General features: G+C 50.8%; 1 long non-coding RNA gene across 1 annotated transcript; it reads left to right on the top strand.

The window, feature by feature from the left end:
* The first annotated feature begins 1,444 nt into the window (after nt 1–1,444).
* On the top strand, nt 1,445–5,315 carry LOC125911134 (uncharacterized). Its single transcript, XR_007454274.1, has 2 exons — nt 1,445–4,148; nt 4,864–5,315. It is a non-coding gene; the product is annotated as an uncharacterized LOC125911134 (long non-coding RNA).
* Nucleotides 5,316–13,774: the final 8,459 nt, after the last annotated feature.

The following is a 13,774-nucleotide window of genomic DNA, read 5'->3' as shown; positions in this document are numbered from 1 at the left end:
ATCACTGCCTAACGAACAGTCGGGCCAGTTCGATTCTCACTGTCTCGGATTACTGTTGGGAACTAATGAAGCTCTCAGGTCATTGGCAGGAGGTGCCCGATATGAGACGGTGTCTGGGGCGAGGGTGTGTGGAGTTGGGCTGCAGAGGGAGTGGTTGGCATTCTGTGGGTTGCCGCTCCTACCTCTTCTCTGAGCACTTCCTCGCTCAGCCTGGTGGCCTGGCTGGGTTGACCCTGCTCCTTCACCTCTGTCTCTGTAGCCACAGCGATCAGTTCAGGGATGCTCATGTGACTTGGTCTGGTTGCCGGAACGCCCAGGAAAGAGGTACGTTTCCCCGGTGAGGGGTGCTGAGAGGAAGCCTGGAGCTGCTCGCTGTGAGGGGAGAGCTTTCCTGAGAGTGGAACTGCGCAGAGACAGGACAGGGCCGAGAGACGGGGCGGGCAGGACCAAGTCCTGGTGGTGTCTTTGGAGTTCCCGGGTCCAGTCATGCCTGGAAGCAGGTGCCCCTGGAACTTTGGGTTATGTGAACTAAAGGAAATCCCCTCCTTTTTTCTTCTCTTTGTCTCTCTTTTGGCTTAAGCTAATTTGAAGCAAGTAACAAGCCAGAGAAAGGGTCTTAATTGTGTAAATCCGCACCCTGACTTGAACCAGCCTGACTTGGGACCTGATTTTTGCACCCAGGAATGCGCACAGCGGGAGGAGTGGCACCCACATGTTTGTGCACAGAGGCCCTGGGAGGAGAGCTTGGGGAAGGAGTGTTGAGGGCTTAAGTGAAGCTTCCCTTAAACCCAGAAGCTGGGCTCCAGCTGAGTCTGTTGTGTGGTTTTGGGGTGGCTCTCATCTATGGAGCATTTATATGCCAGGCCCTGAGCCAAGTGCTTAGGGATGGTACCTCCTCACAGGAGTCTTGAAGTGGGTGGCATCTTGTTGAAGGAAATAGGCTTACAGGAGCTAAATGACTTCTTCAACGTCCTATCAGTAAAGGGCGGAGACCTGATGAGTCCGGACTCGTGGGACTTCAAAGCCTGGTTAGTCAGCAAACCACAGAGCCTCACTGCCTCCCATTCCCTGCCATGGATGGGCCTCTGTGCCCGGCCCCACTCACAGTTCACAGAGAGGGACCACTGCCCACCCTGCCCTGCATAATCCTAGATTCGTGCAGGACAGGTGAGCCAGATGGAGTGTATCTGAAGTTTCTCTTTCCTCCAGGGTGTAGCGAGATGTTAGGTGAAGTATTAATTCATGGGTGATTTTCACCCCTTCTAGCAGAACTGTAGAGAACAGAGATGACGATCCTTAGGTTTTAAGTCAAAGGGCTAAGCAGTAAGAAGAGATTTGAGAGCGACCATAAAGGGACGAAGAGCTCTGCAGGGGAGAGAGGGGAAAGTGTTTACAGAAGGGCATTAGGAGCAGTGAAGGAACGATGCCCTGTACTGCTAGGGGCCCTGTGCCTAGCTCCGTGTTTGGAACTAGGGAAGACAGTGACCAGTCAGATGTTCCCTGTGCCATGAGGACACACAGAGCTGGCCTTTTGGAAGGAGGTAGCAGGATAGGGCTGGTGACAGTTGCCCAGATTTCTCTCAAATGGAAAGGGGAGGGGGCCCAGAGGATCCTGTGGGTTCCCGGAAGTGCGGGGAAGTGCATGGAAAGCATGCTAGAGAGCTTGGCCGGGTCCTTGCAGCAGTACGGCCGGAGGGTGGTGTAGGTCCAGCCCCCGGATGGGGATATGACCAAGTTAAATTTGAGTCGCTTGAATTTAAATCACTGATGAGGCTGACTTGACTTGAATGTTAACAGATTAACTTCTCTGTTGGTCGGAAATGGGGGCTCGTTACAAGGATAGGGTTGAGTTGTCAAGAAAACCACATTTTTGCATACCTGAATTTGGAAGACTGCCATGTATTCTGGAATTTTCATCTGTTACAATTGGAAAAGTCAACATAGAAGGGTGTGGAAGGTGTGGACCTAGAGAGCAGGGGTGTATGGTTTCTTTGTTAGTGGTCTAGGGGTTACTCCTCTCCACTAGAAGGCCTTCGACTTAGGTTTCATGGGGGAGGGATGTGCTCTGGAAACTGGGTCAGGCATCACTGTAAAGCTGCTTTGGGGGAGTCCAAGGTGGGGCCTGGGGTTGGGGTGTGCTATAGGCTAGAGAAGACTGTGCCCCAGTTCTACCCTTGACCCAGCCAGCCTCTGCAAACCCTGGGGCTCCAGAGGGTGGAGTCGTATGGGAAATAATCAATACCACTGGAGGCCTGTCACTCAGCCTCAAACCCTGCTCACGAGAGAGCAAAAGTATAAGAGAGAAGCCCCTAGATTCTTTTTTTTTTTTAATTTTTTTTCCGTCTATTTTAAAGACAGCAAGAGCATGAGTGTGGGGGAAGGGCACAGGGAGAGAGAGAGATTGAGGCGAGAATCTCAAGCAGGCTCCGTGCTCAGCCCTGGAGTCTGACGCAGGGCTCTATCCTGTGACCCCGGGACCATGACCTGAGCTCAAATCAAGAGTTGGACGCTCAACCGAGCCACCCAGGCACCCCGAGAAGCCCCTGAGTTCTGAGGGGGTGAAGGAACTGTGGGGCCCTGGGAGGGAGAAGCCTTTGATCCTGGTTAAGACCCCCTCCTTAATTCTGCCTTTTCTGACCCTCATGTGGGTCAGCATTGTTCCTGTCCTGAAGCATATTTATTCCTAAGTACACTGAAAGGATGAGTTTATTTATTCCTTCACTTGATTGGTTAATAGGACACAGGTCCTACCGCAGAGCCCATTAGAGCACACGTCAGGGCAGGAGGGCTTCTCCAGCAGTGCATAAACTACCTCCAGGAAATCACCTACCTTCTCTGGGTCAGGACTGCTGAGAGGGGCTGGTGGTGCCAGTATGTAACGCTCCCTTGAGGATTTATAGAGGCACACCTCAAAATAATGAGGGAGGTAATAACCTAACAGCTATGGCTTAGTGAGCCCTTACTACGGTCCGTACGTCGTTTAAAGCAGCTCATTTTCCCAGGTGTTTCCTACACCCTTTGATCATGAGATGTAGAGCCAATTCGCGTAAGAAAAGAGCCATCAGTATAATAGAAATGACCAAGACCTGGCAGACCTGAGCCGAGGCCCCAGAGAGGGGGTTTCTTCTGCACCTCAGAGCCAGATGGTTTCTGTCTCCTGCTTCCCCAGCCGGATCCTGGTCTGGTCTAGCTGGAGAGTGGAGAGGAAGCGGTGTGAATCTTGGAACTGACCAGTCGGGAAATGCTGGCTGGGGTGGAGGTCCCTCGGTGACAGGCCTGCGAAAGGACTGTGCAGAGGTTCAGAAAATAAGTTCACCTACTTCTGTTGGCTCAGAGCTGGCCTGAATTTTTAATTGAAGCAAATTAAAACTTCCCAAAAAGATTAGTCCACTTTCTTGGTGGTGTGCACACCCCCTTCCCCATCAGCACTTTTGCACCATCTGCGAACAAGCCGGTATTGGCCCCAAGAGAGACCTTCCCCAGCCGCTGGCCCAGAGCTACGGTTCAGAAAGGTCGGGCCCATTTATAAGGACTTCTCCAGAAGTCCCGTCAGATGGTCCCTATGGGGCAGACTAATGTTTAGTCATCGTAGTGTGATTTGCAAAGCGGTGTGAGGCTGGTGTAGTTCACGAGGAACTTCTTCCATTTCTTTGTGCCTAAAATCTCTACGGGCTTCTTTGTCTTCTTTAACAAGTCAGTGGAGTCCTCTGCGCCCTTTGTCCTGTGGTTGCTCTTTCTTTGGTGACCCAGAAGACAGGTGCTGGTATCAGCCACCGAAGAAGTGGACGATGGTGAGGCCATTACCATTACCACTCTCGGAAGCATCTGGCCTTTAGCGCCACGCCTCACCAGGTGCCAGGATGCACCTGCTTCTGACACTCTGCTGCCCTCTGAGCGGATGGGACCTGCTTTGCTACTGATGCTTGTGCACAGATGGCCGTCAGCAAGCACTGGCCTCTCACGCCCTGGAGTGGCCCCAGGGATTGACCTGTCCATCCAGTCTGGCCTTTCCCCTCTAACAAGTGCTCATTGATCATCTGTCTGGCCTTGGGCTTGCTGGCAGTGCAGGCCTGAAGCAGTAGAGAGAAAGGAGTCACTCCCTAAAAACGTCACTAACAGCACTATGCCACATTTTCTGTAGAAATAAGGTAGGATGAGATGAAATGTATATATTCATATTTACTTCTGTTTGTGTAAGTGAATTCCAGAGGGACAAGTTGTGACGGGGATGAAGATGAGAACAAGGCAGAGGGGGTCAGGGATGGTATTGAGGCTCTTTTTATTTTAAAAATATTTTTAACTCCCCTAAAGGTATGATTCAAAAGTAATATTTATTTTATTTATTGATTTTTTAAAAATGTTTATTTTTTAGAGAGAGAGAGAGAGAGAGAGACAGAGCATGAGCGGGGAAGGGGCAGAGAGAGAGGGAGACACAGAGTCTGAAGCAGACTTCAGGCTCTGAGCTGTCAGCACAGAGCCCAACATGGGGCTCGAACCCACAAACTGCGAGATCATGACTTGAGCCAAAATTGGATGCTCAACCCACTGAGCCTCCCAAGCGCCCTCAAAAGTAATATTTAAAAACTTAGATGAGGCCCTAGGCGGTCAGTGGCCAAAACTTAAAAGTTTTCATTTATTTTTATTTTTTTTATTATTTTTAAAATTTTATTTTATTTACTTTTTAAGTAAACTCCATTCCCAACATGGGGCTTGAACTCACACCCTGAGATCAAGAGTCTCACGTTCCACTGACTGAGCCAGCCAGGTGCCCCCTAAACTGAGTGGTATAGATGACTCCTGAGACTTTGGAAGGTGGGGAGTAGGTCACCTCGAAGACTCTTTCTTTCTTTCTCAATGAGACAGGGTCCACCCTTGCTGATGGGTCACTTCACGTGGAATGAAGAGTCACATCCCTCCCCCTTTGCCAGGATGCCACGTTGGCTTCTGAGAAGACCCTCCCCGGATCGCTTAGGCGTGGTTGGAAGTTCAGCCACAGTGCTGGGCTGCGCGTTGCCTGTCTGCAGGTGCGTGCAGTATTTTGCATCTGTGTACTCACGAGTGCGTGTGAGGTGATGGTCATCCAGGGAAAGGCACGGTGGATTCGATCCAGAAGGTCCAGGCTTATGCCTTAGTTTTGTGGCTGACTATTCCACCACGGGCAGGTCACTTGTCCTTACCGATCTGTGGCACCTCGATCTACAGCGAGGATGAGACTCATCCATAACTTGCCAGTTCACCAAATCGTGGAGTGCAGTAATGCATGTGGAAGTGCTGTGTGAGCCAGAAAGCAGTAAATAAATGCTGGTTTAAACAAACTGCCTGTGAGTTATCACAGCCCGCTTTGTTGCCTAGAAATGCCCTTTGTAATCAGAAGAAACCTACATCTTGACCGCCCGCTTGTTCACGAGTGGCTGTTTCCCCAGGGTGCTTCGGAGGGGAGCTCGGACACTGCTGGGGATGCGAGCAGGCCATGGCATGTTTTTTTCTTGGCCCGTCCTCTGTCATTTGATCGTCTTGGACGCGGGGACTTCTCTGTCCTCCGCAAAAACATTCCTCAGTTTATTAGTTACTATAATTACTCGCGCGCTTGTCTTCAATTCCACGACATTTATTGAGCTCTTAAAATGGGCCAGGCTCTCTGGAGAGAAGATGGGAGGGTGGAGAATAAAGACGAGTCAGACGTGCTCCTGCTCTCAAGGAGCTTCCAGTCCGGCGAGCGAGTGGGACACGGCGCCTCGGAGCCGGCGCACGAAGGGTGGGTAAGACTACAACGGGGAAGTATAACCTCCATTTTGGAGCACCTGCTTTGCGCTGGTCTTTGCACTGATCATCTCAGTGACGCCATTGCCCTCAGTACAGCCCTGAGGGAAAAGCATGATCTCTGTTTTACAGGTGAGGAAACGGAGGCTCAGGGCAAGGAAGGTTAAGATTCTCACCAAGGGGATGCCAGATCCCAGACAGGACCCCTCTTTTTCCTAAATGGTATTTCTTGCCTCTTAGACCTTCTAGACTTCTAGACTAGGCTGTCTTCTAGACTTCTAGACTGTCCACGCTGGCTCACCCTCAGTCACTGTATTATTATTTTTGAAAAAGATCTTATTTTTTTTTAATTTTTTTAACATTTATTTATTTTTGAGACAGAGAGAGAGCATGAACAGGGGAGGGTCAGAGAAAGAGGGAGACACAGAATCTGAAACAGGCTCCAGGCTCTGAGCTGTCAGCACAGAGCCCAACGCGGGCCTCGAACCCACGGACTGTGAGATCATGACCTGAGCTGAAGTCAGACGCTCAACCAACTGAGCCACGCAGGCGCCCCAGATCTTATTTTTTTAAAGTAATCTCTGCACCCAACGTGAGGCTCAAACCCACAACTCTGAGATCGAGAATTGTATGCTTTACCGACTCAGCCAGCCTGGTGCCCCCACCCTCAGTCGTTTTAAATCCGTCTCCTGGTGGCTCCAGGCTCCAGGGATACCACGTCCTGCCAGAAGAACACCATCCAGACCCTCCACACCCAAATATCCATGCCTTTTCTTTTTTTTTTTTTTTAATTTTTTTTTTTCAACGTTTTTTTTATTTATTTTGGGGACAGAGAGAGACAGAGCATGAACGGGGGAGGGGCAGAGAGAGAGGGAGACACAGAATCGGAAACAGGCTCCAGGCTCCGAGCCATCAGCCCAGAGCCTGACGCGGGGCTCGAACTCACGGACCGCGAGATCGTGACCTGGCTGAAGTCGGACGCTTAACCGACTGCGCCACCCAGGCGCCCCGTATGCCTTTTCTTTCCTGCCACCCGGGCTTCCCCAAGCTCTTCCTTCTGCCTGGAATGCTCTCATTTGCCCTGCTTCCCCCCATACCCTTCATGGCCTTTGCTCAATCGTCCCCTCTCTCCAGAGCGTATCCTTAGCTGTGCCACCTCAGTGGTCTCTGTAACTGGCACTTGCCATGTTTTGTAATACACTTATGTGTTGCTTGTCTGTTGACTATAAACAGCCCAAAGGTAGGGAGCATGGCTGATTTTTTCACAGAGGTACATCCAACACCTGATGTATAGAGTGAGTGTGTGGGTTTTGGTTTACACACTTGGGTATGCCTGAAACCCTGCTTTACAAAAACATTTTCTTCTTTTTTTTTTTTCCATTAAAAAATTGTAAATGTTTATTTTTGAGAGAGAGAGAGACAGAGCATGAGCATGAGCAGGGGAGGAGCACAGAGAGAGAGGGAGAGACAGAATCTGAAGCAGGCTCCAGGCTCTGAGCTGTCAGCACAGAGCCTGACTCAGGGCTTGAACTCAAGAACTGTGAGATCATGACCTGAGCCGACGTCAGATGCTTAACCGACTGAGCCACCAAGAAGACGTCCCCATGAAAACATTTTCAAACTTTTATTTCAAGCCCCCATCCTATGAGGTTGGCGGAGCTCACTGACCTCACCCTCCCCATTCCCCACATCTTGGGGGAACCTCCTCCTGCTTTGCTGACTGGGGGAGGCGAAGGGTCTGTGACAGCCTCTGGACCCTCCACCCCTTTCTGGCCAAGACACCGCATGTCTCGCTAACCCCTTCTTTTTCCCCCTCTGCAAACCTCCCTCGGTTTCCTGAGACTTCGACTCTGAGTGCAGAAGACGGAAAGGCTTGCAGGCTTCTGTCCTACCCATTCTCAAAAGCCAAAATTCAAAGCAAGCTGTCTGCTCAGGCGGGTTGGGGGAGGAGAGCAAAAGGACCTAAGCTTCTGTGTCAAAATGTCAGTCTAGCCACAAAGAATCCGTATATCCAAAGCTGAAAGGTGGGCTCTGCAGGGGTGAAAAAACCTTCCGGGAGAGGCAGTGCCCTCAGATTGGATTTGTTTCAGATCTGAGTCCAGGTTTGCTGAGGGACACGGGTTATGGCGGAACCACTGCAAATAACAATAGTAAATAAGAATGACATTTGTCGAGCACCTGTTCTGTGCCAAGCATTGAACTGGTATTTTGTTTTATTTTTGTTTTAGCCCAACTTCAGAGTTGGGGCTCTTTCTCGAGCCATGGTATCTCTCTTGTAAAAATAAGGTCTTACTCATCACGAGGCTGGCCAGTCAACCACAAATGGCACTGGGTGTTCAGCTCGGGGGAACAGGGGTGAGGGACTCTTGCTTGGCCAGAGGGGATTCTAGGCCAGTTGAGACGGCGACTGGCTCCGTCGGTAGCACATAGGAACCCACACCCTCCCATCTTCTAGAAGCTCTCCAGTCTGCTGAGGGACGATTACCAGAGCAAAGTTTGGTTCACTGGCCAAGGAGTGTCAGAATCTATCCTAGTGGGGATAAAAGCTGTTCTGGAGCTCTCTGTCTTTGAAATCACATGACTAGTACCCAGTTTGGCTGGAAGACTGACTTAACGGTCCTTTTAAGTGTAAGACCATTCCCGCTTACTTCGTGTGTGTACCTTTCGTCACTTTTCGTAGTTTAAGTTACCCGAGGTCTTTTCAATACCGTGTCTCTTAGATTTGTAATGGGATTGAAGCTAGCTAACATTTACTGAGCATTTACTATGTGCCTGGCACTGTTTTAAGTGCTTTACATGGATGAACTCATTTCATTCTTTCAACAACCCCATTATTATTGCCATTTTACGGATGGGGAATCTGAGGTCCGGTGAGGGTAAATAACCTGCTCAAGGTCATGTGATTGTCAGGTGGCAGAGCTGGGCTGTGAACTCAGGCTGCTTGGCTCTAGCCATCTCATGCTTAACCACTCCCCTCTGCAGCCTCTGGTAGCAAAGGTGCAATCTCCTTAAAAAATTCATCTGGAATTTCCGTTCTCATGGATGGCACAGTTTGTGCTCGTGACGCGGAAAGTTCAACAGTTGCAGGAGGACGTCAGGACATGGGGGTGGGGCTGGGGCCACTGTAATGCATGGGGATGAATATTGCACATGAAACCAGAAGCCCTCGGGTTGAATTCTTTTTTTTTTTTTAAGATTTTTTAAAAAGCAATTTCTACACCCAACATGGGGCTCAAACAACCCCAAGATTAAGAGTCGTATGCATTACCGACTGAACCAGCCAGGCTCCCCACCCCTGGGTTCAATTCTTGGCCATGCTGTCTCCAGAGCCCTGGACCATGGGCAAATCACTTCAACTTTCTGAGCCCTTTCTCTCTCTCTCATGTCAAATGGGATTAAGACACTCTACCTCAGAAGGTTGTTGTGGACTAATGAGATTATGAATATTAAAGTGGTTTATAACCAGGATAGCACAACCAACATTTAAGGTAATGAGGTTATTATTGTGTATCATGAAGGTTAGGGAATGGAGGGCCGCCTGGGTGACTCAGTCAGAAGAGCGTGTGGCTCTTGATTTGGGGGGTCATGAGTTTGAACCTCACGTTGGGTGTAGAGATTACTAAAGAAAAATCAACTTTATTTTATTTTAATTTTGTTATTTATTTTTTTAAAACTCATTTTATTATTGATTTATTTATTAATATAATTGTCAAATCGGCTAACATACAGTGCATAAAGTGTGCCCTTGGTTTTGGGGGTAGATTCCCATGGTTCATCGTTTCCATACAACACCCAGTGCTCATCCCAACAGGTGCCCTCCTCAGTGCCCATCACCCATTTTCCCCTGTCCCCCACCCCCCATCAACCCTCAGTTTGTTCTTTGTTCTAAGAGTCTCTTATGGTTTGCCTCCCTTCCTTTCTGTTTGTAACTATTTTTTTCCCCTTCCCTTCCCTCATGGTCTTCCGTTAAGTTTCTCAAGATCCACATATGAGTGAAAACATATGATATCTGTCTTTCTCTGACTGATTTCACTCAGCATGATACCTTCCAGTTCCATTCACGTTGCTGCAAATGGCATGATTTCATTCTCTCTCATTGCCAAGTAGTATTCCATTGTGTATATAAACCACAATTTCTGTATCCATTCGTCAGTTGATGGACATTTAGGCTCTTTCCATAATTTGGCTATTATTGAAAGTGCTGCTATAAACATTGGGGTACAAGTGCCCCTATGCATCAGCACTCCTGTATTCCTTGGGTAGATTCCTAGCAGTGCTATTGCTGGGTTATAGGGGAGAACTATTTTTAATTTTTTGAGGAACCTCCACACTTTTCCAGAGCAGCTGCACCAGTCTTTATTTTTTATTTTTAAAAAGTTTATTTAAGTCATCCTCTAGAGGTTATTTAATCCTCTAATGTGGGGCTCAAACTCATCATCCCCCAAATCAAGAATTTCATGTTTTTCCAACTGAGCCAGCCAGGCACCCCAAATGAATAAACTTAAAAAAAAAACACAGCACAACAGATTAAGGAGTAGAGTTGGTGAGGAGTGACATAGTAATAAGAGGACAGAGACTGCCCAGGTCTGCTAAGAAGATGGTCATCTCGGGGCACCTGGGTGGCTCAGTCAGTTGAATGCCTGGCTCTTGATTTCTGCTCAGGTCACAATCTCACAGTCATGAGATTGAACCCCATGTGGACCTCTGCGCTAGGCATGGAGCCTGCTTAAGATTCTCTCTCTCGGGGCGCCTGGGTGGCTCAGCTGGTTAAGTGTCCAACTCTTGATTTCGGTTCAGGTCATGATCTCATGGTTCATGAATTCAAGCCCCGCGTTGGGTCTGTGCTGACAGTGTGGAGTGTGCTTGGGATTCTCTCTCTCCCTCTCTGCCCATCCCCCACCTCAAACAAACTTAAAAAAAAAAAAAACACTCTCCCCCTCTCACAAAAAAAAAAAAAAAAAAAGGATTGTCATTCTCTCATGTGCCTGCCCCCAGCTCCCTGGTATTGGTCCTGCTAATGCCTGGTGCCTGCTTAGCCTGTGCCCTGGACTCAGAGCCATTTCCCCGATTCTATCAGTCAGAATGCTGAGCTACTTCAAGCTGGAATTTGTTAAAGGAAATAATGAACGTTAGGTGGTATTTGGGGGAGGAATAGAGAGGAACCGGCCCCATCAGTACAGCTTCTCCAGCAAAAGCAGCACCGCTGCTCTCAGAGGACCCACCCGCCTCCACTCCTGTGCTCACTTCTGACTTCAGGTCTTGCACAGGCAAGTCTGCTTGGTGGAACCCAGGTTGCGTCTGTACCCTAGCTGCAAGGGAGTCCGGCGAGGGGCACTCGGCTTTGACCTTGGAGGGACAGTACTCATGGGCAACGACCAAAACTGTAGAGGGTCTGCAAAGGTTTGGGTGGCCACAGAGGACAAATATCCACTACGTCAGGCTGGTTCCCAACGTGCTTGGTCACAAGACTGTGATTGCAGGGAATGGCTAGGGGAGGACCCACCCCGAGGGCTCCTGGTCCATTTGTGAGGAACCCTAGAGGACGATGTGCTCGTGTGTCTGCATCCGGGCGGCGTGGTGGCGTGGCTTCTGAGCTCTTGGACATACGGGACAGGCCTTGGTGGTGGTACATGTGTCAGACAAGTGTTCTGGGCCTCAACATGCAGGGTGCGGGCATTCAAGTCAGTCTGGGCTGAGGAGAAGGGTGCCAGTGGGGTACTCTGAGTTTCTGCGTTGGTCACCTTTCCTGTTTCCTTTGTCTCGCACACACAGTGGCCATTCTTTGAGTATGCAAGAAGCACGCTTGTCGCAGGATTAAAGACTCCACTGGGAACGTTGTGTTGGGGATTGACAATTACAGGTGCGGGAGAACACAACTGGAAAAGCCTCCAGGAGGCCAGGACATCTGAAGTGGGAGAAATGGAGCATTCCCTGATGTCTAATGGGATGAGTTGGCATGAAACAGCCGATGGCCATCAGCATTTCCCCCAAACTTGGATACCAAGTTTGTAGCCTAGAAGCCAGGGACGGGGCCATGAGGACGACCAAGGGGTCGGAGGTAGACTGAACAGAGCCCTTTGCAATGTTCCCCACTGGAAAAGGCACCAAGGCTCTTGAGTATCTCTAAGGAGGTGAGGGCCCTGTGCAAACATCCCTCAAGATAGAGTCTTGGGACCGAGTCACCTGGCTCAGAGTATAAAGGTTTGGGATGGCATGTCAGCATGTTAGGGCTGCCGTAAGAAAGCACCGCAGACCGAGAGGCTTAAACAACAGAGATTTAGCTCAGAGTTCTGGTGACTGGAAGCCTGAGATCAAGATGTCAGCACAGCTATGTTCCCTCTTGAAAATGGTAGAGAAGGATCTGTTCCAGGCCTCTCCCAGCTTCTAGTAGCTCCTTGGCTTGTGGCATCCAACTCTGTCTTCACACGGTGTCCTCCCTGAGTGTGCGTCTGCGTCCAAATCTCCCCCTTTTATGACAACACCAGTCCTTTTGGAAAAGGAGCCCACCCTACCCCAGTCTGACTAGGCTGTTTCCATATAAGGCCACCTTCAGAGGTGCCCAGGGTTAGAACTTCGACCTATAAATTTGGCGGGGACACAATTCAATCCATAACAGATGGGTGTCACTCCCGGAGTTCTGGGGCACAGTTCCACATGCTCCATTGGCACACAGCTGACTCACACTGGCGTCTTGTTTCATCCTCTCGATGACCGCCCGCCCTGCAAGATGGGGAGGCCGAGCACATTTCTTTCCATGTAAGAGGCTGGGGGCAGTTAAATGGCTGTGGTTCGGACAGTCACCCTGTACACACCCCCGAGACCTGCTCGGCAGCCTGCTTTCCCAGCTGTGACCATGGCAGGGTAATCAGCCTCCCTGCATCTCTGTTGTGGGAAGGCTGAAACGAGTTTGGAGAGGGTCTGGTGCGGTGCAAAGCCAAGTGGGCGTTCACAGGCCCTCGCTGCCCTCCCCTCTCCCCCTGTGTGGCTCTCGGTGTCGAAAATCTCTTGAATTGAGCCGAGAGCCAGATGAGGGCAGGGGTAGGAGAGCGTATATAACATGCCCGAGGTCACAAGGTTAAACCTCTTTCCCACGCAGAGCACCATCCTGTCCAGCACCCTGTCCCCCATACCCCTTCTCTGCAGGCGTTTTTTTCCCCTCTCCTGGGCTGGCTCACCTTCCCCTGCCCTTTAGCTTCCTCCCGGTTCTGCCCCCACATCGTCTTCTGTCTTCCCAAAGATTGGGGAAGTGGCTGCACTATGTCTTCAACACATTTTATTGAGGGGCTGTTATGGATGTAGCCTGGGGCTGGGTGCCCAATTTCAGCCAGACACCGGAGGATCAAATTGGGATCCAGCAGTTCCTTCCAAAGACCTTTGACCTTGGAAAAGGAGATATGACCTTGGAAAAGGAGAAATGACTTCAGGGAGTGTAGGTGGGGAGGGGGGCTGTGGCAACTGGGCTACAGAATCTTAGAGCTGGATGGAACCCTGGAACACTCCTACTCCAGGCCACAGAGGGGCAAACCCGGGAGGGGAGGTGATGTGCCAAGGTCGAATGTTGGGTGGTGCCCGGTGGCAGAAGCCAGGCATCTGAGGCTATATTGGGACCAAAGGGGGACGTGGGGGCTGCCTTCCGGTGTCTGTGAGCCTAGTTCCCAAGGTTGGAGGGGCTTGTGTCGGTGCAGGGGTCGCCTCCAGGGCTCCTGAGGGGAGGGAGGGGAGGCTAAAAGCAAAGTGGGGGAGCGATCTGGGGATTGTGGGAATGTAGGGCCGTGCACCCGCCCCCGGCCATGCGTGGGGCGCCGGGAGAAGGGGCTGGCGGGCAGGGTGGGTCCTGCGGGGGCTCGCGCGTGGGGGCCGGGCCGGCCGGGGCGGAGTGAGTCACGGCCCGCCCGCTCCCATTGTGCGGCCCGGCGGCGGCGGCGGAGCTGCGGAGCCGAGCGCGAGGAGGTGGAGCCCCGGGCTGCGGGCTCCGGCGCCTGCGTCCGCCCGGCCGGCCCGGCTCGCCGCCGCC

The sequence above is a fragment of the Panthera uncia genome (assembly GCF_023721935.1).
Source record: "Panthera uncia isolate 11264 chromosome C1 unlocalized genomic scaffold, Puncia_PCG_1.0 HiC_scaffold_3, whole genome shotgun sequence".
In the NCBI taxonomy this organism is placed as follows: Eukaryota; Metazoa; Chordata; class Mammalia; order Carnivora; family Felidae; genus Panthera; species Panthera uncia.
Note: the sequence above shows the minus strand (reverse complement) of the source record. Positions and strands in the feature narration are given on the sequence as shown.